This window comes from Oryctolagus cuniculus, chromosome 3 (genome assembly GCF_964237555.1).
Source record: "Oryctolagus cuniculus chromosome 3, mOryCun1.1, whole genome shotgun sequence".
Taxonomy (NCBI): Eukaryota; Metazoa; Chordata; class Mammalia; order Lagomorpha; family Leporidae; genus Oryctolagus; species Oryctolagus cuniculus.
Window position 1 is genome coordinate 111185154 of NC_091434.1, and position 25041 is coordinate 111210194.

At 44.4% G+C, this 25041-nt stretch overlaps 1 protein-coding gene and 1 pseudogene across 1 annotated transcript in view; one reads left to right on the forward strand and one right to left on the reverse strand.

Moving 5' to 3' along the window:
• GPR39 (G protein-coupled receptor 39) overlaps nt 1-25041 on the reverse strand; it is a 220935-nt gene that overhangs the window by 180781 nt on the left and 15113 nt on the right. The window lies entirely within an intron of this gene.
• LOC127491790 (tropomodulin-2 pseudogene) lies at nt 1417-4534 on the forward strand (annotated as a pseudogene).

The following is a 25041-nucleotide window of genomic DNA, read 5'->3' on the forward strand; positions in this document are numbered from 1 at the left end:
TCCAGCACACTCTTGCAAACCCCAGCCCACTGGCTGTCACGTCAGGCCTCCTTTAACCATGCTGGGGTCTGGGCCATGAGCAAAGGCTGTTGGAACTGACAGAGGGCAAGAGGAGCCCTGACAGCTTCATTCCACACAGCCACCTGAAGCCAGCTGAAGACCAGATTCTACCAGTCAGTTCTGTATTAGTTCCCTTCTCATGACTATAATGACATCCTGAGGCTCAGTGCTTTATAAAGTTTGCTTAGCAGCATAGTGCAGGCTCTGACGAAGGCCTCCCTGCTGTGTCACATCACGTTGGTAGTGAGTGTGTGTCTCTGCATCTAGTCTCTGTTCCTCCCCTTTATAAAGCCACCATGAGCTCCACGCTAAGGATCTTAGCTAAACCTAATCACTTTCCAGAGGCCTCACCTTGTAACATCATTAACACATGAATTTGGGGAATAAACTTTGTGACTTCGGGAATGGGGCAGCAAATTATGCTCAAATCATACCAGTCTCTTGTGCTGGGCCTCTTCTCTTGTTTCCAAGAGATCTGACTCAGTTCAGCTCATTTCCACTCTGAAGATTTTGTAGTGCCTCTATAAGTTTATGTTGAAGTACTCTAGAAGGTTTCAAGAAAGAAGAAATGAAGGGAATGTGGCAAGAGGAAAGCAGAGAGAGTGAAGGAAGTGAGACCACGATAGGAAAAGCGATAAAATAATGTCAAGTTTCCTTTATATTCCAGGCAGAAGGCAGACAGAAAATGATAATAAATGCCACTCATCCAAGCCCATTGAAAAACACTTAAAAAAAAATGAGGGATCAGTGTGTTATTAAAAACATACTTGCTCTCAGTTCAACCAAGAAAGAAAGATGATGGGAATTGAAGTGAAATATTTTTAGAAAATAAAAATAACAAAAAAGGGCTGATGAGCAGCCCTCAACCTAAAATAACGAAACAAAAATTCCAACAGCAACATTAAGAAAGTAAGCATAAGAGCCAATTTTTTTTTTTTTTTTTTTTTTTTTTTTTTTTTTTTTTTTTTGTCAGGGAGAATCAGGTGCTTTGCAGAAGCCTTGCCATGTGTTGATGGCGTGGCTGGCTGCAGTTGAGCCTCACCTACTATAGTACTCAGAAACTCAACTGCCAATTTTTTAACTTCTCTTCTGTGCTCAACTGGGAGAGGAAGTATTGGGCTTAATACCATTGTGGCAATATTTGAAAAGCTACAGCTTGCATGCGGCCTGCAGAGATCTGCAGAGAGCTCACTGGGACAGGAAGAACTACTTTTCCCTGAAATTTGCATCACCCCAAGTAACAAGGGGATAACACCCCATTTTACGCAGGATACTGAGAAGGTATCTGGAGCTACACCTTCCGGACAAAGAGGAAGACAAACCAATTTCAGATTTCTTGGATGAGATATTGCCAACATGATTAAAGAAAGGGATGATTCTTACAGTGTACCTAGAGATGAGTTGGTGACAGTTGGCATGAAATGGAAGATGCGTTGCAGTTTCTACCCAATGAAATATGAAATAAAGTATCCTGAGATTGCTAACACTTTCATATGGTGGGTCTCTGAATCAGCAAACATCCTTCAGAAGGATAAGTGTCAAGAGAAAGCTGTGACACACGAACAAGACATTTACTTTATCACTGAATTATAGCAGATCCAGTATCAGCTGTGAGCTAGAACAAAAAATCAGGCTCCCAAGGTGCATTTGACAAAGCTCCAGGGGTCAGCACCCAGAAACTGGTCATCAAATCTCATCCACGAAACACGTTTTTATGAAAAGAAGACAATCTCCTTGCTTCTGCATGCTAATGTGAAAATTCAGTCTCCCAAATACAGCTACAGAGAAAGTCTTTCCTGTCTTTTGTCTTCTAACCATCAATTGACTACCTTCTGCTTGGCAAACAAGTAAGAACCAGAACTATCCATCATCCACGCAGCTTATGTTCTACAATCACAAGACTTCACTATTCCACTCTCACCGAGCAGGATCTCACTATGCCAAGATACTCTTGCCCAAGCAAAGAACTTGACTGTTTATTAGAACTTCCTGAAGGGCCCACCTACTCTATTCTTCCATGGAAAGTGTTCATCAAAATAAAGTGTACCCTAACATCCTTGCAATCCTTTTTTTTTTTTAATTTTTGACAGGCAGAGTGGACAGTGAGAGAGAGAGACAGAGAGAAAGGTCTTCCTTTACCATTGGTTCACCCTCCAATGGCCGCTGCGGCTGGCGCACTGCATTGATCCGATGGCAGGAGCCAAGTGCTTATCCTGGTCTCCCATGGGGTGCAGGGCCCAAGGACTTGGGCCATCCTCCACTGCACTCCCTGGCCACAGCAGAGAGCTGGCCTGGAAGAGGGGCAACCGGGACAGAATCCAGTGCTCCAACCAGGACTAGAACCGGGTGTGCTGGCACCGCAAGGCTGAGGATTAGCCTAGTGAGCCATGGCGCCGGCCGCAATCTTATGCCTCAAAAACCTTGCCTTCCTGGTTCTACCTATCCTGAACTGTTACATGATGATCCTTACTCATCCTAGTCAAGGTTGATATCCACCTTAACCCAAACTTCAAACTCTCAGCAAATTCCAACTGTGCCTTCCCAGCTCCAAGATGTCACCAAAGCTGTGGAAGTAATGCCTTCCCTAACTGCAGCCCACAGTACATTCAGCTCTGTGTTATCTTTCACGGGTTGTGTTATGTTGTGTGGGTTGTATCTGGAGAGCAGGCAGTCAACAAATTAATCAAAGAGTTAATAGCTATATCAAAAAGCCAAGCCATACTAGTTTAACTATGACATTCCAAAGATTTTTTCAATAATTCTCTACTCCAGTTTTGAAAAACTAACAAAATTTTGCAGCACACCTATAATCTATTCAGTTAAGGCTCCAAAAGAGCTCACCTGTCCTCAAGCAGGTTGCAATCGAAGCAAACATATTACAATGAATTATTACAATGCAAGCATTTTGAGAAATTTGCATATCAAGTTACAATCAGACTAGGGCTTAGATCTCTATAAGCTAGAGGGTGAGAAGCAGGCTTCACTAAAAATGGCAATCAAAGATGAAGGAAAGACAAGTGTGGGCACCATTACCTGGGCTCCCAGCAGATGGCTGCTTATCCTGGCCAGGATGTCAGCCCTCATCACCTGGTCCTGCTGTTGTCTCCAGGATAGGTGCAGAAGGAATTCAGAAGTCTCAGGAAGCTGCACATTTAAAAGTGCAGTGCCCATCAGGAAGGCATGTAAGAAGCCATGACACTCCATTTCAAAAAGAGCTGAGACGGAAAGAACGGGCCATCAAAGAAGGAGGTACCTTTCTCTGAAGGGAGGAGAGAACTTCCACTTTTGACTATGGCCTTGTCTAAATAAGATAGGAGTTGGTGAAATCAAGAGGCTTCCATAGCCTTGGCAGCTCATGACAAGAGCCTCGGTGATCATTGATGTCATTAATAAGAGTGTCAATTGTTAAATCAACAACAGGAGTCACTGTGCACTTGCTTCCCATGTAGGATCTCTGTCCTTAATGTGTTGTACTATGCAAATTAACAGTATAACTAGTACTCAAACAGTAATTTATACTTTGGGTTTCTGTGTGGGTGCAAACTGTTGAAATATTTACTTAGTATATACTAAATTGATCTTCTGTATATAAAGATAATTGAAAATGAATCTTGATGTGAATGGGATGTCAGAGGGAGTGGGAGATGGGATGGTTGCAGGTGGGAGGGAGGTTATGGGGGGAAAAAGCCGCTATAATCCAAAAGTTGTACTTTGGAAATTTATATTTATTAAATAAAAGTTTAAAAAACAACAACAACAAAAAGCAAAAAGAGTGAGAAATACAAGAACATGAAGATGATCTTCTGGGGAAACTCATAGAAGAATAACTGAAACAGGTGGAGAACATTGTAGAGGACCGGCAGGTGCTATGATGCCAGCTGGATTCTGGCAGAGAGATCAGATACAGAAGGCAGTCATAACTGCATGCATGCCCTCTTGTGCTGAAAGAGGAGGTTTTGGAACAGAAAGATGGGGCGACTTTGTGTCCTTTGCTGCATGAAAAAAAAAGGAGTGTCTGCTCTCCAAAAAAGTCTATAGAATGCTGTGAACAGAAAAAGTGACCTTTGACCCACATGCAATAGAAGCTGTGGCCAGCCCCTCCGACAGTAACTCTACCATCTCCCCATTGCCCTTGAAGTACACAATTTGCTCAACTTTGCCAAGTTTGATGAAGAAACAGTCAACAACAAATGGGGGGAGGTGCCTGTAAGAAAGGTGGTCAAAGGTGAAAAGATCAGTATTTGAGGAACCAGGCAGACCCACAAATGTGGAAGTAAGTCTGCAATACTTGAAAGCCAACAATCCCAGCCTGCACGAAGTCAACCTCAACAACACCAAGAACATTCCAGTTCCAACCCTGAAGGAATCTGGGAAGGCCTTGGAGACCAAAACTCACGCGAAGAAGACCATTGTGACCTTTGCTTTTGTAGATATGCTGAAAGTGAGCAAGACCTCAATGTGCACCCAGTTTTAACAGTAGACCAGGGATTCCCTAACTCCAATCTCTAACAAATAAAGTTCAATAAAAAAAACTCTTCTTCCCCATAGGGACTATTTTATCAATGGTTGTTCATTTTCATTAACTATGCATTTAATTATTATTCTTTTTTTAGTATGACTTATTTCTCTTGGGTTTTTAAAATATATTAAATTGTTTCATTCACTCACTGCCACTTTTGGCAATTTGCATGAGTGGACTGATGTAGATCCTAGAGGGTGACAAGAATCAAAACTTATTTTAACCATAAAAAAGTAAAAAAAGGCTGAAGAAAAATATATGAAGCTTAAGAAAATTAGGACAAAATGTCAGCAACAAAACCCTGCTGTGCTCCACTCCTACTTGGTTTCTGTTCCTGAAAAAGCTCTTAACTGTTTGTGCTATTGTACACATTTTTAACTTTGTCTCCTTATAATCATGAAGCCCTGAGACAGACTTTGTCTAAGTGATTTCTGTCTTTGCCCTGAGCTAGAGAGGTGTTAGCGACCATCTAATGAGTGACTGGAGAACAGGACCCATTACTCAGATTCTGTTAATAAATAATTAGCGGGTCTAAGTAATATCTTTCCTTATATGTGGACCATATGCTCATGCCCTAACCATGGGCTTTCCATCTTTGCCATTACACACTCTGCACACTACAAAAACACCCTCTCCCAGTCACTCTACCCCCTCCACCTTCATCCCTAACCCCATACCACTGCCATTCCTGTCTTCTGCTCTGCTCTAGTTCAGCTCTGCCCTATCCCACCTCTATTATTGCCTTCAACTTCAGCTCTGTCCCCAGAACCACCTTCAGTCCTCCTACCTTACTCACCCTTCCCTTTAAACTTAGCATTGACAGCACCTTCTCCAGGAAGCATTCCAGGACTCTGACAGAGGCACAAAACCTTTCTCTGGTGACATTCTAGTATTGCTGGACAGAAATTTTCATGAGGCATAGATTTTTACTGATTTTGTTCTCTCTTATACACACAGCACCTAGCACAATGCCTGGTACACAACAGAAACTCAAGAGGCACTTGCTGAAGAAATGAAGGCTTCCATGACACTTTGCCATAATTCTGTTTTAGTGCTTTTTACCCTGAATTAAAATATCTGGTTTGTGCATCTGTCTGTCCCATGACATAGAAGAAAATAGAAGGCGGAATCCAATTTTAATGGGTTTGTGCCTTTGAAGCTTAGCACATACTTGACGCATGGTGGGTATTCATCAACTGATGGGTGAATGAATGCAGTATGCTAGTGCTGTTCTGCACACTCAGTAAAGATTCTCAATAAAAATGTTTGCAGTGCTCCAGTCTAGAGATCTCCACATCAATTAAGAAAAAAATTTAAATGTGGTTTGAGAATTTGCTTTCACCCACTGTTTCTTCTCTATTATTTCAACATTTGTCCACATGCTTTTCTAATGTGTCCTATCTCTGAGCACACCTTTAGTCAAACAGTCCCTCCTAGCTTGCATTCTGAGCAATCTTGCAGTAGACTGAATGTCCATGGTAGTAGGCTATGCCAAAAAGTCGTCTCCTCCTGACCAATGACCTTCAGCTCCCATCAGTACAGAGACCTTCTTTTGACTGGTACCTGGTACAAATAGCAATGGTCTCCACTTTCAACCCTAACATGTTTCTGGAAGGTAGATCATCATTTCCCCCTAGGGTCAGTGTTGTATTGGAGAGCTACATTTCAAGGTTGCTTTCTGAGAATGAATTGGTGAAAAATAAATCACAGGTATGACAAAAAAATTTAACATAGAAGCAAAGAAACAGAAAGAAATCTCTGTATACATTTAAAAACATCATAAAACAATAAAACAAAAGACATAGAAAACAGGAATAAATGCCCTGTACACATCAATGACATGAGACTATATCAGAAAATTTGGCTTAAAATGGATATGCTAACTCTAATATGTGCATTAATTTGTTAAACTTTTGATTAAAAATTAATTTTCTTGCCTTGCTGAAATCAGTAGAGGTCCTAAGACGGATTTTTAAGAAGTGATTAAAGACTAATAAAAACTCAAAGCTACCTAAAGGGTATAAACTAGTCCCTTCTTTTGCTTTCAGATTTCCATATTATAAAAAAGCATATTTAAAATTATTCCACTATATTGTGCAGATTCTAAAATGGAAATTATGGGGATATTGAGAACATAGGAAAATATGACATAATATTTGAAATAAAATACCAGAATATAAGTAAGATGTGTATGGTGATTGGAAATGTACGACTTGTGCATGAGTTTCTAAGTTAATATGTATCATTTGGGGGGGGGGACAGGTAGAGTTAGTGAGAGAGAGAGAGAGAGAGAGAAAGGTCTTCCTTTTCCTGTTGGTTCACCCCCCAAATGGCCACTACGGCCAGTGCGCTGCATCAGTCTGAAGCCAGGAGCCAGGTGCTTCCTCCTGGTCTCCCAAGCGGGTGCAGGGCCCAAGCACTTGGGCCATCCTCCACTGCACTCTCGGGCCACAGCAGAGAGCTGGCCTGGAAGAGGAGCAACCGGGACAGATTCCAGCGCCCCGACCGGGACTAGAACCCGGGGTGCCGGTGCCGCAGGCGGAGGATTAGCCAAGTGAGCCTCGGCGCCGGCCAGTGTATCATGTTTTGACTGCAGTTTGTCTCCACCAAAACTCAAGCTGAGCCTTGGTCACAATTGTATCAGCGTTGAGAGGTGCTGGGGCCTTTAATAGTGACTGAGTCCTTAAAAGGAATGAATGCTTTTCTCCCAGGAGTGAGTTTTCACTCTTGCAGAACTAGATTAGTTTTGGCAAGAGTGGACTTTTGTAAAGCAAGCCTGGTACCTTCCCTCACTCTAGTATACATGCCTCTTTCGCACACACACCTGCTTGCCCTTCTACTTTTTTCCACAATGTTGTGATTACAGCATTTGTGCCAGCCTGATCTCTAACTTGCCTGCCTCAAGAATCATGATCTAAATAAAGCTCATTTCTTTATAAATCACCCTATCTCAGGTATTGCTACAGCAACAGAAAGTGAACCAGGATAATACATAGCAACAAAAATAGCTGTTGGGATGATGAGTCATGAATGATTTTAAGTGACTATTTTTTAAATTTTAAACCTGTAACATTACCATCCAATTTAAAATGGGAAGAGTACGGGAGCTGGAGTCATGCAATGGACCTAATAATTATGGTCAAATTATCTGGTTCTCATAAATAGGTCCTCTTTGGGATGTGTTTACCATTCAAAAATTTCTTCCTTTAACATGGGCTGACTGAACATGCACCCACTGGATCCTCTCCAGTGTTCTCAGTGTATTCTGACCGGAAAGGTTGCTGCCGCTCTGAACTAAATCACTGCAAAACCGAAGGAAATAAGATACTAGCCATTCTTGCCTTCATAGCATCTGGCTGATAGATAGCTCTGGGCACTCCTTCAGTGGGGAGCTTTGAAACAATTACCAGGCCATTAGAACCAAGTTTTCAAAGGCAACTGCAAAATATCCTCCCTCTGAACTCCACAAGTAGGCATAATCCAGACCACAGCAAAGGACAAAACTAGAGGCCTCATTGGATCGTAGTGTTAAAGTGGAGTCTCTTAACCCCACGGACTAGCAATTTTTAGATCACTACTATTTGCTAATACAACTAGGAAACAGGTCAACAGTTTGGGTGAATCTCATTTGGAGTCAGTAAAAGAAGGAAGACAGACACAGGTGTTTAATGTAACAGTTATGACACCACTTGGGACCTCAGCACTCCTTATCAAAGTGCCCTCGTTCAAGTCCCAGTTCTGCTCCTGATTCCAGCTTCCCGTCAATGCAGACCTTGGAAGGCAGCAGATGATGGTTCAAGGTCTTGGATCCCTGCCATCCAGATGGGAGACCTATATTTGGTTCCAGGCTCTTGGCTTTGGCCTGTCTAGCCCTGACTGTTCTGGGCATATCGGGAATAAACCAGCCAATGGGAGATTCCTGTCTCTTTCAAATAAATAAAATGAATACTTTAAAATAAATTATAAAGTGATGCAATGAATTGTTCAATAAAATATATTCTAAATATATTCTATCGTCCTTCCCTGACAAATACCTTCAAAATGACAAAATTTTAAAATCAGCTTAAAGCTATGGTTTTTATATGGCTGAATTTTACAAAATATCAAAAATTAACAAATTTACTCATCATTATACCTTCATGGCTGTTCTGTTAATACACCAGAAATGTTGAATGAATGATACATAAAAAGCATAAATAATTCATAGACTATTACATACCCATTTTGTAAGTTCTTTTCCTTGCCTGCATTTCAGCAAAATTTCTAATAATGTCAATTAAAATTGAGAGTTTTTTTAAAGATTTATTTATTTATTTGAAAGGCAGAGTTACAAAAAGGCAGAGTCAGAGAAAGAGACAGAGAGAGGTCTTCAATCTGCTGGTTCACTCCCAAAATAACCACAACAGCCAGAGCTGGGCTGATCCAAAGCCAGGAGCCAGAAGCTTCTTCCAGGTCTCCCACGCAGGTACAGGGGCCCAAGGACTTGGGCCATCTTCCACTGCTTTCCCAGGCCATAGCAGAGAGCTGGATTGGAAGAGGAGCAGCAGAACCAGTGCCCATATGGGATGCCAGCACCACAGGCAGAGGCTTAGTCCATTATGTCACAGCACAGGTCCCTGTTATTGTTTTCAAGTGTGATTTATTCAGCATATAAAATTAGAATACATTGTCATCAAAAACTTAAATCATGATAAACTCAAAATTTCTATGAAAATTAAGACAAATTGCTAATTTTATTGAATACATAGCAAAAATTTAAACAAGGTTCTTTATAGTAAAACTGATTTTCATTGATTTTTAATTCCAAATTAAATGTTCTTAAAGTAAAGATATTTGGAGGCAGGCATTTATCCTAGCAGTTAAGATGCCAGTTAAGATACCCATATCTCATCTCAGGGTGCCTGGGCTCCCAGTTCTGATTCCTGAGTCTAGCTTCTGACTTGTGCACCTGGGAGGCAGCAGGTGATGATCAGTGTCTGTCACCCATTTAGGAGACACAGATTGAGTCCCCAGCTCTTAGCTCTGGATAGGGCTGCCCAAGCACAATCTAGTCCATCATGGATATCTGGGCAACGAACCCACAGATGAGAGCCTCTGTCTGTCTTTCTCTGTGGCTGTCTCTCTGCCTCTTGCCTCTCGAGGAGAGGGTATTTCTTTATTTTTGTGCTTATTTTTGCTTCTTTATTTGAGAGACATAGAGAGGGAGAGAGAGAGAGGGAGAGGAAGAGTGAGGAAGAGAGAGGAAGAGGGAGAGGGAGAGGGAGAGGGAGAGGGAGAGGGAGAGGGAGAGGGAGAGGGAGAGAGCGAGCTCCCATCTACTGGTTCACCCAAATGTCCAAAGCCAGGAGCCAGGAACTTAACCCAGGTCTCCCATGTGAATGGCAGGAACCCATTTACTCGAGCCATCACTACCGCCTCCCAGTACCTACCATTAGCAAGCAACTAGAGTCAACATTCAGAGCCAGCAATCAAAACCAAGTACTTCAATATGGGATACAGGCATCTTACTAAGCTAAATATCCACCCTGACTACTTTCAATTGTAGTAGTCAATGTTCGATATAGTCCAGTTGCCAATGTAAGAAATCAATATCATCAAAAGCTGTAAAGTTAATAGTAATATGAAATTTTTATTATTGAAAAATATTCCTTTGCTGCCATATGCAACTGCTGGAAACCCAATAGACCATCTGGACCAAAAAAATGAAGCAAGAAAATAGGCACTTAGCACTACTTGCAAACCACCCTTCATTATCCAAGATTCTACTGCATCTGTGCTATGTGAGAGAAGAATTTGACAAGATATTTAATTTGGTTTTTTCCTGTTATGTAAGGACTTCCACCACTCAAGTATGCCTGATCTCCATTGCCATGTCTGACTTCACTATTTGCAGTGGCTCAACCCAAAAGTCTTCATGGACAATCACAAGAACCAGAGATGTGATGAAGCATTTCTGCTTTGCCCTGGAGCCTGCATTGCATTCACTGTAGTCCAGAGAGTGACTGTTTAGAGTATGGTTTGTGAAACAGTTTCTGAGAGCAGAGCATATGTGTGCTCTTTGTTGACAGTGTGTGGACACCAGGACCTTGCAGCAGGATTCTGTCATTCATCAAGCAGGGAGGGAGTTTAAGAGGCAATCTACTTGCAACTACTATGTGCTTCTTTTTTTGTTTGTTTGTTTGTTTACTATTTACCCCCAGCCTAGAGCACTATGCCCTTCCCTATTCTGCCATCTTGTAATCCCTCCCTATTTTTTTTTTCTTGTAGTGTCCTTATCTGGCTTTGCTATCAGTATCATGCTGGCCTTTTTTTTTTTTTTTTTTTTTTGACAGGCAGAGTGGACAGTGAGAGAGAGGGACAGAGAGAAAGGTCTTCCTTTGCCATTGGTTCACCCTCCAATGGCCGCCGCAGCTGGTGCGCTGCGGCCGGCGCACTGCGCTGATCTGATGGCAGGAGCCAGGAGCCAGGATCCAGGTGCTTTTCCTGGTCTCCCATGGGGTGCAGGGCCCAAGCACTTGGGCCATCCTCCACTGCACTCCCTGGCCACAGCAGAGAGCTGGCCTGGAAGAGGGGCAACCGGGACAGAATCCGGTGCCCCGACCGGGACTAGAACCCGGTGTGCCGGCGCCGCAAGGCGGAGGATTAGCCTAGTGAGCCACGGCGCCGGCCAACTATGTGCTTCTAAGAGGGTGATCAATCACTACTCTGAGTGCACTTTCGATGTTTCAAGATTCATGTTTTTCCTTTTCTTGGTTCCAACCACTTTGCTTCCCACCGAACCATCAATCATCAGTTCCAACAGAGAAGGGAAAGGTGGTTAGGTAGGTTTACTGAAAGAGGGTAATCTGGTCTCCAAGGTGGTGCCTTTATAAATGGTTTTTATGGAGCCAGTGCTGTGGTATAGCAGGTAAAGCCTCCACCTGTGGTGCTGGCATCCCACTTGGGCATGGGTTCAAGTCCTGGCTGCTCTACTTCTAATCCAGCTCCCTGCTAATCTGCCTGGGAAAGCAGCAAAAGATGGTCCAAGTACTTGGGCCCCTTCACCCACCTGGGAGACCTGGAAGAAGATTCTGGCTCCTGGCTTTAGATCAACCCAGCTCCAGCCATTGCAGCCATTTTGGGAATGAATCCAGCAGATCGAAGATTCTCTCTCTCTCTCTCTCTCTCTCTCTCTCTCTCTCTCTCTCTCTAACTCTGCCTTTCAAATAAATCTTTTTTAAAAAAAAACAAATATTAAAAAAATAAGTGGTTTTCATGGGCAATTGTGACTCTATTGGCTTTGTTACACTGACTTTGGAACCTGGTCCCCAAACGAGAGATGACTCCACAATAAGGGAGAAACATCCAGCAAGTAGGTATGATGGGAACTGAACAAAATAGTCTCAAGAATTAGACGAAATTCATGGGCCAAGTCAGGGCACATAGTTCCATCTGCCTGGAGAGTCTCCTTCCAGGTCCAGGTTTCAACAAGTCTGAGACTGTGACATTAAGGCAAAGCAGATTTCTTTTCAGAGGGTGATTGACAAGCCACACTCCTCTATCACTCCTAGTCACACGTAAACTTAAGTTAGTTCAGCTAAGTTGCTTTCCATCTAAGACCCTGCACAACAGCTGAATTGAAGACATAGAAACATGCAGTTGATGGAGAAGGGGGAGACAAGAATGTGACCTCCCGGCTGCCCTGATTACTGCATCCATCAGAGCCCTTCCTGGGACCCATGCAGAGCCACTTCCGATGCACAGCCCCAGCCGCAGCATTTCATTGCCTTGGTCTGTTGAGTACGAAGTCTTCCTGACTCGAAGGGCCTGCAAAGTCATTCTTCCTGGCATTCTCAGTTTCTTCCAAGGTATACATTCAATAAACATTTGCTATCTGGAAAAGTGCATGCATGCATGAGAAGAAGGCCTGTGCTGGAAAATTAATCCAGCTTCTAAACCCAGCATTTATAAACATTTGGAACGCAAAATATTTGTAAGAAGAGAACTGCCTGCCCTGATCACTATCCCTCACAGGATTTGCCTCCTAGACGCCTGCTTACATAGCTCATCTTCGGTTCTGGAAGCTCCCAGGGCACATGAAGGAGGGGGGCATTGTTTCCTCTCATGCCGGGCCTAGAGCAGAGGTTGGTACACTAAAGTTATTTGCTGAAAGAATCAAGGAATGAAGAATCTAAATAATCCCTTGAGGGATTATGTACAAGGGTGGGCACAGGTCAGCCTGCTGGGCTTTGAATTTAAATAGCAGTTTCTGCTGGCTGAGGCTTTATCCACAGAGAAAACAGCAGAAGAGAGAGTGTCCTTTGGGAGGACAGAGGAGAGCAGTTGGGTGAACGTTAGGTCACTGGAGAGCACTGATGGCCCTGGCGTTGCCCAAAGCCTTGCCCTACACAGGGCACATCTGTCTGCCATATACTTCCCTGCCCCAGAAGCAACTGAGCCACTTTAGTTCCTTTTGTTTTTATTTCAAATTAGAAAGCTGCCATTGATTTTATTTTTTCCATTTCAATAATGGAAAGAATTTCAAACCAGAAAAGTCCTTTGGTTGAACACACCATAAATTCCTTCCTTCTACATTAGCCGGATGTCAGCAGTCACCAGGCTTGGTTAACTAATATATCTCTTATAAATTTGCATACCCTCACTGATCCTGCACCAGGCTGGCATTTCCGTGTCCACACTCAAATTAACATCAAGGGCACTTCCAACTGTTCTTCCCCTTTCTTCTATCGGTTTGTCACCCAACTCTCAATGTCTTCCCCAAGAAACTGCCCCTGTGTCCCAGCTCACGCCCCTCAGAAGGGACAAAAAGGGGTTGAACTCCATTAGGCCAGTTCCAGAAACACATTCTCTCTCTCTTTTTTTTTTTTTTAAGATTTTTTATTTATTTGCAAGTCAGAGTTACAAAGAGAGAGGGGAGAGAGAGAGAGAGAGAGAGAGAGAGACTTCTTCCATCTGCTGGTTCATTCCCCAATAGGCCTCAATGGCCGGAGCTGTGCCGATACAAAGGCAGGAGCCAGAAGCTTCCTCCGGGTCTCCCACGTGGGTTCAGGGGCCCAAGGACTTGGGCCATCTTGTACTGTTTTCCCAGACCACAGCAGAGAGCTGGATTGGAAGAGGAGCAGCCGGGTATTGAACCGGCGCCCATATGGGATGCCGGTGCTTCAGGCCAGGGTGTTAACCTGCTGCGCCACAGCACACCGGCCCCCCCGGAGACACATTCTCAATTCACCACCCACTTGCCTAAGTCAGCCAAGAACCTCAGCTCAGACCACTGTGGGGCAAGTGAGAAGGGTTTTTCAAGACTTTCTATCAAAACAGAACTCATTGCAATGAATAAGCACCATCAGAAAATTGTCATGAGCCCTTCATTCGACATTTCCTCCTTGTGAGGGCATCAGCAAGAAAAAGACTCAGTCCTTGGGATGAGGCTGGGGTTTGTAACCTGCCATTCACTCAGGTAGACTCAGATGTTTCTCTGGCACAGAACTGAGCTTCAGGGAGCCACTTGCTGCCCACAGACCTTTGCAGCAGGCTTCTGTGATCACAAAATGAACAGGAGAGAGATAAGCAGTTAACATATTTTTATGTGACCCACAAACTCTGGCCATGCCTCTTGAAGGCAATGTATAAAGCAGCCTGCTGCAACACACAGCAAGTAGGGATGTTTTTAGCAGACTGGAGACAACACAAACTGTCTAGTGATATTTGAATTCTTTAAAAAGCAAATAACAAACATTGGGATAATCAAACAAAACTTCTCCTGACCACTACTACTCCCTAAGCTGCTGTGTTGGGAAATCTGGTTGGTGACTCAAGAAAATGGAGAAACACTCTGTACTGCATACAATTTTCAAGAACTGTTTATTGGGGCTGGCACTGTGGCCTAGGGGGTAAAGCCACAGCCTGCAGTGCTGGCATTCCATATGGGTGCTGGTTCAAGTTCTGGCTGCTCCACTTCTGATCCAACTCCATACTAATGTGCCTGGAAAAGCAGCAGAAGATGGCCCAACTCCTTGGGCCCATGCACACACATTGGAGATGCAGAAAAAGCTCCTGGCTCTTGGCTTTGGATGGGCCCAGCTCCAGCCATTGCAGCCATTTGGGGAGTGAACCACTGGATGAAAGATCTCTCTTTCTCTCTGCTTCTGCCTCTCTGTGACTCTATCTTTCAAATAAACAAATAAACAGATCTTAAAAAACAACCACCATTCTCGTTATATCTCCCCTTTATATAAAAAAAAAAGGAATTGTCTATTTTCATCTACTTGAAAGGCAGAGCAACACACACACACAAGAGAGAGAATGAGAGAAAGATCTTCCATTCACTTGTTCATTCCCCCAAATGCCCACAACTGCCAGGGCTGGCCAAGCTGACATTAGGAGCCCAGAACTCCATCCAGGTCTCCCATGTAAGTGGCATGGGCTTAGGCACTCTGACAATCATCTGTGGCTTTCCAGGATGTGAATTAGCAAGAAGCTGGAATGAAAGCCAAGGAGCTGGGGCTTGAACAGGCACTCTGATATGGAATGCAGAGGTCTCAAGCAGTGGCTTAACCCGCTGCAACACGACACCTATTCCTCCATAAGATTTATTTTTTAATCACTTTTCTCTTTACAGGCACCTAAACCTGTAATGGAAAGGAATCACTTAAAGAATGAGTCACCACAGAAAAATCCGAAGCAAATTAAAGTGTTTCTCTCAAAAGTCACTTCTTTCAGATAGCATTCAATCGTGATGTTCCTGCAACTTTCTGTTCTTTTTCTAAGTGGTAGCTTTGGCTACATGGAAAAGATAAGAACAATCTCAAACCTATCCAAAGGCATCTAATTTTCTTGTAACAAAGTTCTACCATTGTCAAGTGCAACTGTGTCTGAGCCATAGGCGCAGAGCAAATCTGTATTTTCAACAGAACTGTTAAAATAACCTGTCCTTCAAAGCCATCCTCCAAGAGTCTCTTGGTTTATGGCCTCAGTGGTGGCTGAAAGGCTATTTCTGCCCACAATAACTTTGTTTTCAGCTGCACATTAGCCTGTCATCAAAGTTCTGTTACTATGACAAAGAAAAACTAACTGCTCACCTTTGGGTTTTTTCTTGATTTTTAAAATTAATGAAGGGCTTGATGATATTGTGATTTCTGAGGTTTAACTGCTTATGTAGACCAACTCATACTGCCCACTTGTTGCAAATGGCCAAGTGGAGCATGAAGGAAATCATGTTTGCAATTTGGCTTCCCAAGTTATTCACATTGGAAAAGCGGAAAGCTCAATCACGGGGAATATGCTTAGGAATGTTACTACAAACGGCATCAAGGCTGTGGCCCAACATTTTGGCACTTCTGGCCCTAATCATGGATGTGCCACATGCCAAAACAATTAACCATGTACATGCTCAATGCTACATTTAATGTGCTGTCACAGCAGAGCAAGGGCAGTTCCCGATGGCCATGGAAGCAGGAAACGAGCAACAGCCAGTGCACTGTCCCCTCTTCTCCAGTGCAAGGCTGGGTGTGACCTTAAGGCGTGATAGAGGGCAGGGAGAATGACCATGGGGTGATTCAGAACTAAGCAAGGACTGGGCGCATTGGAGCTCAAGGCTCCACCAGTTGACAAATCATTTCTTTAAAGGGCCATGATAGTAAATATTTTAGGCTTGCTGAGACCATATCGTCACTGTCATATATTCCCTTTTTTTCCTGCAACACTAAAACAATGTAAAAACCTTTTGCACATTACAGGTATTTGTAGGTATTTGCATTTGTCTGCCAGTGGCCCCCAAGCTAATACGACATGTAAAACTCATGAAGTGGTTCAAATCCAGAATCTTCCCATTTGAGTTGCAGCTGTGATCTGATTGTATGTGAGCACAGTTCACACGTGATTGGTTAGGTTGTACATATCTGCTTGCCTCTACCTCTGAGTGTGATCATGACACTACTGGCCAAGAACTTAAAATGCCCCTTCAGATTAAGCTCAGATACCAACTCCTCCAGGAAGGCTTTAGGGACAGCTGCAGCACACCCATCCCCTCACCACACCACAGCTCTTGGCTATGACAACAAAACTTGTAACTACTAACCTCCTCATAACATTTGGTTCCCCAAATGCTTTCTCCAGCATAACCTAATTTAGGCCTCAGTTACAGCCCCAGAGTTAGGCTCAATGAGATCAAATGTGCTGCCTAAAGTCTCATTACAGGGAGTGGCTATGTGGCACCACAATCTGTCTCTTGCACTATGCCTACATCCTCCCCTTCTCCCCTCCCATGTCTGCTTTGCTTCCCTAGTGACTTGCAATTTCCTCAAGGTCAAAGATCAGGCCCTATTCTTCATTGTAGCCCTCCCAGAAGTTGCTTTGTAAATATCTGGGTTTAGTTTAAAGGTGAAACTAAGGCATTTGAAGGTCATTACAGTGCAAGGCAGTGGGATGAAGGAGGCAGCCTCCATTTGGCCTTACCCACAAGCCGGAGCACACTCATTCAGACATGCAACACTGCCCCGGGAGTGACGCTGTGAGAGCAGAGCCAGGGCCCACACCTCAAGCTTCTTGTTGGCCTGCCACACCCTCCCTGGCCAATCACACACACACTTCCTGCCTCTCTCCTCCCAAGCTTCCCTCATGAGCAGTCAAAGAGGAGTATGATGTCATGTGAAGTTTTTCAAGCAGTGGGTCAAGTATTGTTCACGATCATAGAATCAACTCAGCAACTCGAGACTCAGTTGTATTAACAAAATCAACAGAAGAGAGTTTATGAAAATGCATTTCCCATTCTAAGGTAGGGATGGATGAAGATTGTGCAAGGAAACTGTTGCCAGTTCTGTGAGTGTTCTCTGTGTTGCAATATCAAGGTCCCCCCAACTCTAAGGGAGTGGTTCATAATGCCAGCCCTATACCCAGCCTGCCTAGGCTCTAATCCACCACCACAACTCAACTGCTGTTTTAGTTGAGGCAAGTCTCAAGCTCTCAATATTTCAGTTTCCTGATCTGTAAAATAGAGTCAATGACTGTATCCACCTCCTAGGATTTTTGTGATAATTCCATAAATGAATACAAAAAGAAAAGCTCTTAGAATACCTGAGACACAGGGGCTGGCATTGGGATTCAGTGAACCAAGCCACCACCTGCAACACCCCATCAGAGTGCTGGTTCAAGTCCTGGCTGCTCTGCTTCCAATCCGGCTTCCTGCTAAGGTGCCTAGGAAAGCAGCAGAAGATGGCCTGCTTGGGCCACTGCTACACAAATGAGAGACCTAGATAGAGCTCCAAGCGCCTGTCTTTGGCATGGATCAGCCCTGGTCACTGCAGCCATTTGAGGAGTGAACCAGCATATGGAAAATCTCTCTCTCTCTCTCTCTCTCTCTCTCTCGCAATAGCAAGTACTAAACACTAGGTGTTAGCTCCTGTGATTGATACTTCGAGTCATTCTCATAACACTACTGCGAAGAGTGGAAACATACTTCAGGTGTCTCATTGGCCAGATGGAAACTGAGGCAGAGACTGACCAAGCAGAAACGTCAAGCACTCAGCAACGTTGCCAGCCAGCCTCTTCTTGGCCCACAAAGCCACATGCTCTCACATCACTGAAACTTCTTCCAGCCCAGGAGGCTCTTACTAAGCTGAATATAATTACACATATTTCCTGCTACTCGCATTACGCAGTTAGGTGATGAAGGTTGATGAAATGCTGTCTGTAAAGTGATTAGAGCAATTCACAAACAAGTGCAACAGAGACATGAACTGTCACTTTAACGTTTTTATTATTATTATTACAATGGACCAAATGGGAAGAACATGATCTCAGTGCCTCAAGCTTTAATGGGCACCAGGAATGTGGATTCTGGGAACAATTGGTTACCACGGCACCTACATCTCAGATGGACTAGCTTGACATAAGTAATGTCTAAGCCATCAACTGTTTATTTCACAATGAAAGTCATCTCTCCTTCCCTCGGGCAGAATTTCTTGTGTTTTTGAAAATAAAACTCGGCTTGATGACACTCTTCCAAAAATTTATTTTGATATATCGATTGTCGTGACCAATAATGCCTTGGCCTTACAGGTGCATGCAGAACCATCAACGTGATCATTTATCAAAACTCCCACCAAGAAGGGCTGCCAGGGCCTGGGGCTGCTCTTGCTCTTCCAATAACTTCTCAGAGAAGAAAGGTCAGCGGCAAACAATTTCACAGCGCAGGAACTCAGCAAGCCTCTGGTGAACTGCTCCTTCTGGGAGGAGCACACAGCAGGGGTACCGAGAGCCACAGAGGCTCCTCAAATCCATCATAAATCCCCTTTCCTAGCTTGCCACTTGTACCTTCTGGAAGGCAGCTTGCAACATTTTTATATCATGCCAGGTAATAATATATCACAGAATGAAATGTAAATGTTCCTGCAGTTTTACAATATAGACTTTCTCAGCTTTTGTACTCTGTGGTGCAGCCCAGGTCCCCTGCATGTGTCATTTCTACAAGAATGTTTGAGGCAGACTACTAGGTGTACCCTCTGTGTGTCTCACAAGGGGCCATGGGTTGGGATTCGCTCAAGTTGATATAAGTCAGTGGCCCAGCGAGGAAGAGAACCAAGTTCTCTTGAGTTCCCATGCAGAGTTTCTTCTTTGTCATTACAAGGGCACTATAGAAAATCAATTTGTATTGGGGACCTCCTGCACTGGAGGCTTCCATATACTTCCCATTGGATGCTCAGGTCAAAGCAGAGACAATGAAATGGAACCTAAAGTGCTGGGGAATCTGCCCAAAGCCACACACCATTGCCAAAATGGAAAGAAGGCTCGGTTGTATGTGCTTTTGGTGCTATTCCACAGTGTGTAGGTCAGGTCTTTGTAGGTCAGGAGACCATGGCACGTGAAATGAGTACTTTCTTACATCCTTTTGCCACCTGTAGTAGGCTAAAAGATGACCCTCCAAAATGTCCCTGCAAACTGATGGTTCCCTATAAAGGCCCTAGTCCCTGGAAACTGTAGTGGTTCCTTACAGAGAAGCAAAGGTCTTTGTGAGTGAGATCTTGAGGAGCAGGGATCAGTCTGCATTGTCAGAGTGGGTCCTAAACGCCATCAGATGTGGACTTGGAAGGGGAAGCAGAGGACATTTGACCCAGAGAATGTGATGGTCTGAATGTTTGGGTTCCCCCCAAACTCCTTTTGTTGGAAACCTGATCACCAACGGGATAGAAACAGCTGCGGTCTTGGAAGGTGACCAGGTCATGAGGGCAGAGCCCCAGGAGTGGGATTAGTGCCCTTATAAAAGAGGTGCAGAGAGTGGCCTTGCCCCTTCCACCATGTGAGGACGTGGAGAGGGATCAGCACTTTGCAACCAGACACCACATCTACCTGTCCTTCAGTCATGGACTTTGCAGCTAACAGAACTATGGGAAATAAATAAATAAATACAGTCTACAATAGTTCTTTGCTACAGCAGCCTAGATAGATTAAGACAGAGGAAAGACGACACAAAGACAGAGACAGGAGAGGTTCAGATCTGCCCTTAGAGACTAGAGTGAAGGGGCCACAAGCCAATGAGTGGCAGCAGCAGAAAAGACGAGGAACAGACCCCTCTCTGGAGCCTCCAGAAGTTCTGAGGCCTGGCCATCACCTTGATTTGGGCCCAGTGAAAGTGATTTTGGGCTTCTGACTTCCAGAACTGCAAGAGAATGCTTTTCTATTGTTTTAAGCCATGAATTGTGTGGCAATTTATTACAGCAGCCACAGAATGAATGCACCGGCCTTGCTATCACTCACATCACTGAAGACAGTTGAGTCACATCTCTGCATTCATGGCAGATGGGTTTCCAGGACCCCTGAGAACATCAAAATCCATGGATGCACAAATATCTTATATAAAAGGGTACAGTATTTGTATATAACCTACACACACCGTCCTGTACACTGTAACTCCACTCAAGGTTACTTAAAATACCTAATGCTATGTAAACAGTTGCTTTCGTGTATTGCTTAGAAAATAATGACAAGGAAAGAAGTCTGCATATGTTTCATACAGACACAGTTTTTTCCCCAAATATTTTTGATCCACAGTTGGACAAATCCATGGATTGGGAACCCCAGTTACAAAGGGCTGACTGTACCTCCACAGTCAGGGACCTGTCCACTGAATGGGAAGCTCACATGCGTCCTGCCCTCTTCCTGTGCTCCCAATGCACACAGCTCACTGTCGGCCTCCAGAGGGGAGGCTGACCTGGTGTCCCGGGACTGCCACTCAGGAATCTGCACTAAGCAAGTGAAACTATGAGGAACCACCTTGGAGAGCAAACTTCTTACCTCTCAACTTGCAGAGGCAGAAACCACTCCAATGAATGCTATGGTAGAGTCAGGCTGATAGGAAAATGAAAAGATGAATCAGGATTCCAACATGAAAGAAACATTTTCTGAGCAAAACTTCTCACAGATAACTAGGGTATCTTTCTTCAACAACATTTGGATCTCCAGGAGGCAATGAATGCAGCCTATACCCTACTCTCTGGGGTAAATAGCCTGGACTTCAAAGGTGGGATTTTTATCTGAAATCAGGAGCCCGGGTCAGTATCATATGAAGACTGGGAAGTGCTCAATTCTAGAAGCAGAGGGTGTGCCTGACCCTGGGACACAGCTTGTGACTTTTGTTTTCCAGGCCAAGGTTCAAACTGAAACTGATTTTGCGGTGGTGAAAAGCCACAATCTGATACGTGATAAGTGACCTGGGTGAATGAGTCAGGTTCCTCGGCCGGAAAAACACCCCACGGATTCAGCATTAACCAGCTTCTGGCAGCAGCATTACTGAAGGAAGTGCGAGGCTCTGCTGCTTGACCCTCCTCCTTCTCACTCTCATACTAGGACCCCACCCCCAGGAGGAGATCACCCAGGACTCAGCGCAGGTGGAGGGAGATGCAGAGAGGTAACTACTGCTCAGTTGAATTCTGTTTGGTCTAAAGCTACCTCTGCCTACAGTAAACTGTAGTCTAACTTGATGTATAAACAGATTATAGCCTACTCTTGCAACAAGTAGCAGAGTCTCAGCCAATCACAGGAGCTGAGCCGCCGTCACCCACAGGCAGCCAGCTGTTCACGCCAGGTTCTGATGCCAAGTTTTCACCAAACAAGCTGTCTGTCCCTTACCTCTGCTTTCTACACACCACTTCCTTTCCATGTCCATAGTTGCTTTCCAGAGCCTGCTGCAAGCACAGCTCTCTGAAGCCTTTTTGGTCCAGACCACTGTCCTATTCTAGAATCGTATACAAAGCCAATTAAGGTCTGCAAAGCCAAATGTGTTGTGATATTCTCTTTCCACAACTCAGACAGAATAGAGTCTGGGGAAAGTCTGCAAGGAGCAAAGAAGAAACTCAACCAGGATGGCCCTCCTCGCCACAGACCAAGTTTGCTCAGGGCCCTGCGGGGGACAGCTGTTAGCCACGAGACTTAGCTGTCCTGAGCACAGCGTGGCTCTTCTTGGGAACCACGACTGTCACTGCATGCAGTCTTGAAGGCACCGTCCATCACCTGCCCTAACCTCAGCCTCACCAGGGGGTGGATGAGCATCTGTAGCCAATTCAGTGAGTTTCTCGTCCAGGGGAATTTAACCACAAAGATCAGAAAATAGGGGGCCAATGCTGTAGTATAGTGGGCTAAGCCTCTGCCTGCGGTGCCAGCATCCCATATGGGCACTGGTTCTAGTTCCGGCTGTTCGTCTTCCAATATGGCTCTCTGCTGCAGGAAAGCAGAAGTTGGCCCAAGTGCTTAGGCCCCTGCACTCACATGGGAGACCTGGAAGAAGCTCCTGGCTCCTGGCCTCTGGCTTCAGATTGGCACAGCTCTGGCCATTCTGGCCATTTGGCGAGTGAACCAATAGATGGAAGACTTTTCTCTCTGTCTGTCCCTCTCTGTGTCTGTAGCTCTACCTCTCAAATAAATAAATAAAAATCTTGAAAAAAATCAGAAAATGCCCAAAACTGACAACTCCTGGCTGATGAAGCCCAAGTCAGCTGTCCAAAAGTTTCTGCTCCCTAGATCCTGGGTATTTTGTTTCCTTTTCTTGGACTCAATGAGCTGTTCCTTACATTTTCAATAAGTTTCTTTTATTTTGCAGATAACTCAAGATTTGGTGGCTTGTAGGCAAATTCAGAATCTTGGTACTGGCCTCACACCCACAGACCTAAATACTACCCATGCTTGTGGCCTTGTACCCCAAAAGTTTTTATGTAAATAGGCTGGACTGAGCACTGTTTAACAGTCAACAGGTGATTGTAATGTGTAGCAGGATTGACATTTACTTACTCTTCATGACTCCCCATGATCAAACTTCTCCATTCACCACCATTAGCACCCATGGCCCCTTCTATACCTGCACCCTTCATACCACCTCCTTGCACCTGCAATACACACTATGGTCATACCAATTTCTTTGCAGTATTTTGTGCCACCCCTCTTCTCAAAAGCCTTGCATGACCCACACACCCCCCATTGCCTCCAATACGTAGTCTGAATCCTTCAGCCTACTATCAACTTCCTCTGTATTGACCCACCTTCCTTTCCAACTTGAATCCATCAGTCACTGCTCCCTTCTTAGTGCCCTACTCCAGTACAATTGTTCTAGTCCCCTATTTCACAGAGCAAAAACGTTCATTTCAGTTCCAAGTGGAAATGAGGCTGCTATTTCACCTTGCTCCTAGAACAGCAGAGACTGGGGTATGCAGCCAGGAATCATCTCAGTGTACCCCACCAGAGCACCAAGGCAGAGGTGCTGCCCATATCCGGCTGAGGGTGATGTCTTCATTCTCCTGTCTTTGCTCTCTCTCAGTGCCACTTGTTACACAATGACCCCATCCCCAAGGAGATTCCATGTAGCCTTTTCCCATAATTCTCTTCCAAATGATACTTTGACTCCAGTCCACATGATGGGCCAACTCTGGCCACATGCGGCATCTTGGCTACAAGGGATATAAGCTCATTTCTGACCATACCCTTGGGGAATCAGGACTCCCCACAAGGACAATTGCACAAACATAAGAATGGGATCCCAAAGCTGCTGGGAAGCCTGGAGGAAAGATCTGTCTGCAGGCTTTCTTCCCTCCAGAGCTCCTGACGCTCTACAGCAAGTCCTCCAATTGGAGCTTCTTCTCTTTTATGAGCCCAGCTCTCTACTCAGGGAAAGAATGTGGGCTTGGGGAAATGTCAGATCCCAGCTCAAACCCATGACTGATGACCCTGACTATTCCTCACAGTGGTGGTGTTACAAGAAAAAATGATCAAGTGTGAAGGCTGGTTGGCCCGCACTCTGACCAACCTGAACCACAGTGGCAGAACCACGTAGCAGGAGCACCAAGACAGACTCTGAACAAGGGAACAATGCTTTGTTTTCTGGGCACCTCATAAGCCCCTTGCTTATGAGGTTTTGCTATAACATGAGAAAGGAAAAGGGCCCCAAGCCCAAACATTACTGTGACTAAAATGGGGGCTTGGATACAGACTTGCTTCTTTTTAAAATCGATGTGAAGTTTCATGTACCTAGGTGTTGTGGGGCAAATTCCCATCTGTTACAACTACACATCAAATGACTGACAGCTCTCATTATGTCTGATGAGCTTTGACAACCCCAATTCATCCCTTTCTAGTCTTACAGAGATAAATAATCCCTCCCAGAGCTGTGGATCAGCACTTCCTACACTTTCACTTTAGGGTACAGGAGTCCCTGGGATCCACTTACAAATGCAGATTCTAATGCCAGCGCGATGAGTGGCCCAACACTCTGCATTTTGCAATTTCCCAAGTGACACTGCGGCTGCTGGCCTGTGAACTGCACTGTGTATATTGATATAGAAGGCCGTGGCTCTGGAATGAAGTCCAATTAACCATGCACTTAAAAATTTCAGGAGACCAGAACGAACTCACTTTATCAACAGTCACCACCTTTCCCCTTCATCAAGTAGCATTTTGAGGCTTCTACAAGACTTTGCCTCTGTAATTTGATGCCCAACAAGAGAAATATGCTCCTTGGAGGGAGAGCCTGCATCCTGATGTCTCTAGTCCAAGTGCTATTATCCACATTTCAAGTTTAATAAATACTTGGTGAGCGAACAACCAAATGAAACATGCAGATCTCCTACGATGACTTGGTCAGAGTAAAGCCAGTACTGGCAGGCTTCTTGGAGGAAGTGAGATTCAGTAATGAGGAATACCCAAGGGCCAAGGAGAACAGCCTACTTTACAGAAGGCCCCTTTATCTTCTAGACAGCAACCTTCAATCACCAAGGCGACCTATTTGCCACTCTGTCATGACAAACTTGAACTTGAAAAGCAGTGACAACCCATCAGCTGTCTTTTAAATATAGAAAATACACAGCTGTCATTTCAACGTGCTATTTAATCCTTCAGCATGGCAGCATATAGAAAGGAGACTCATAAATTTCCCAGAAAGCCTTGTTCCTGGTGAGTCTATGTCATGTCTTCCAAAGAATTACAAT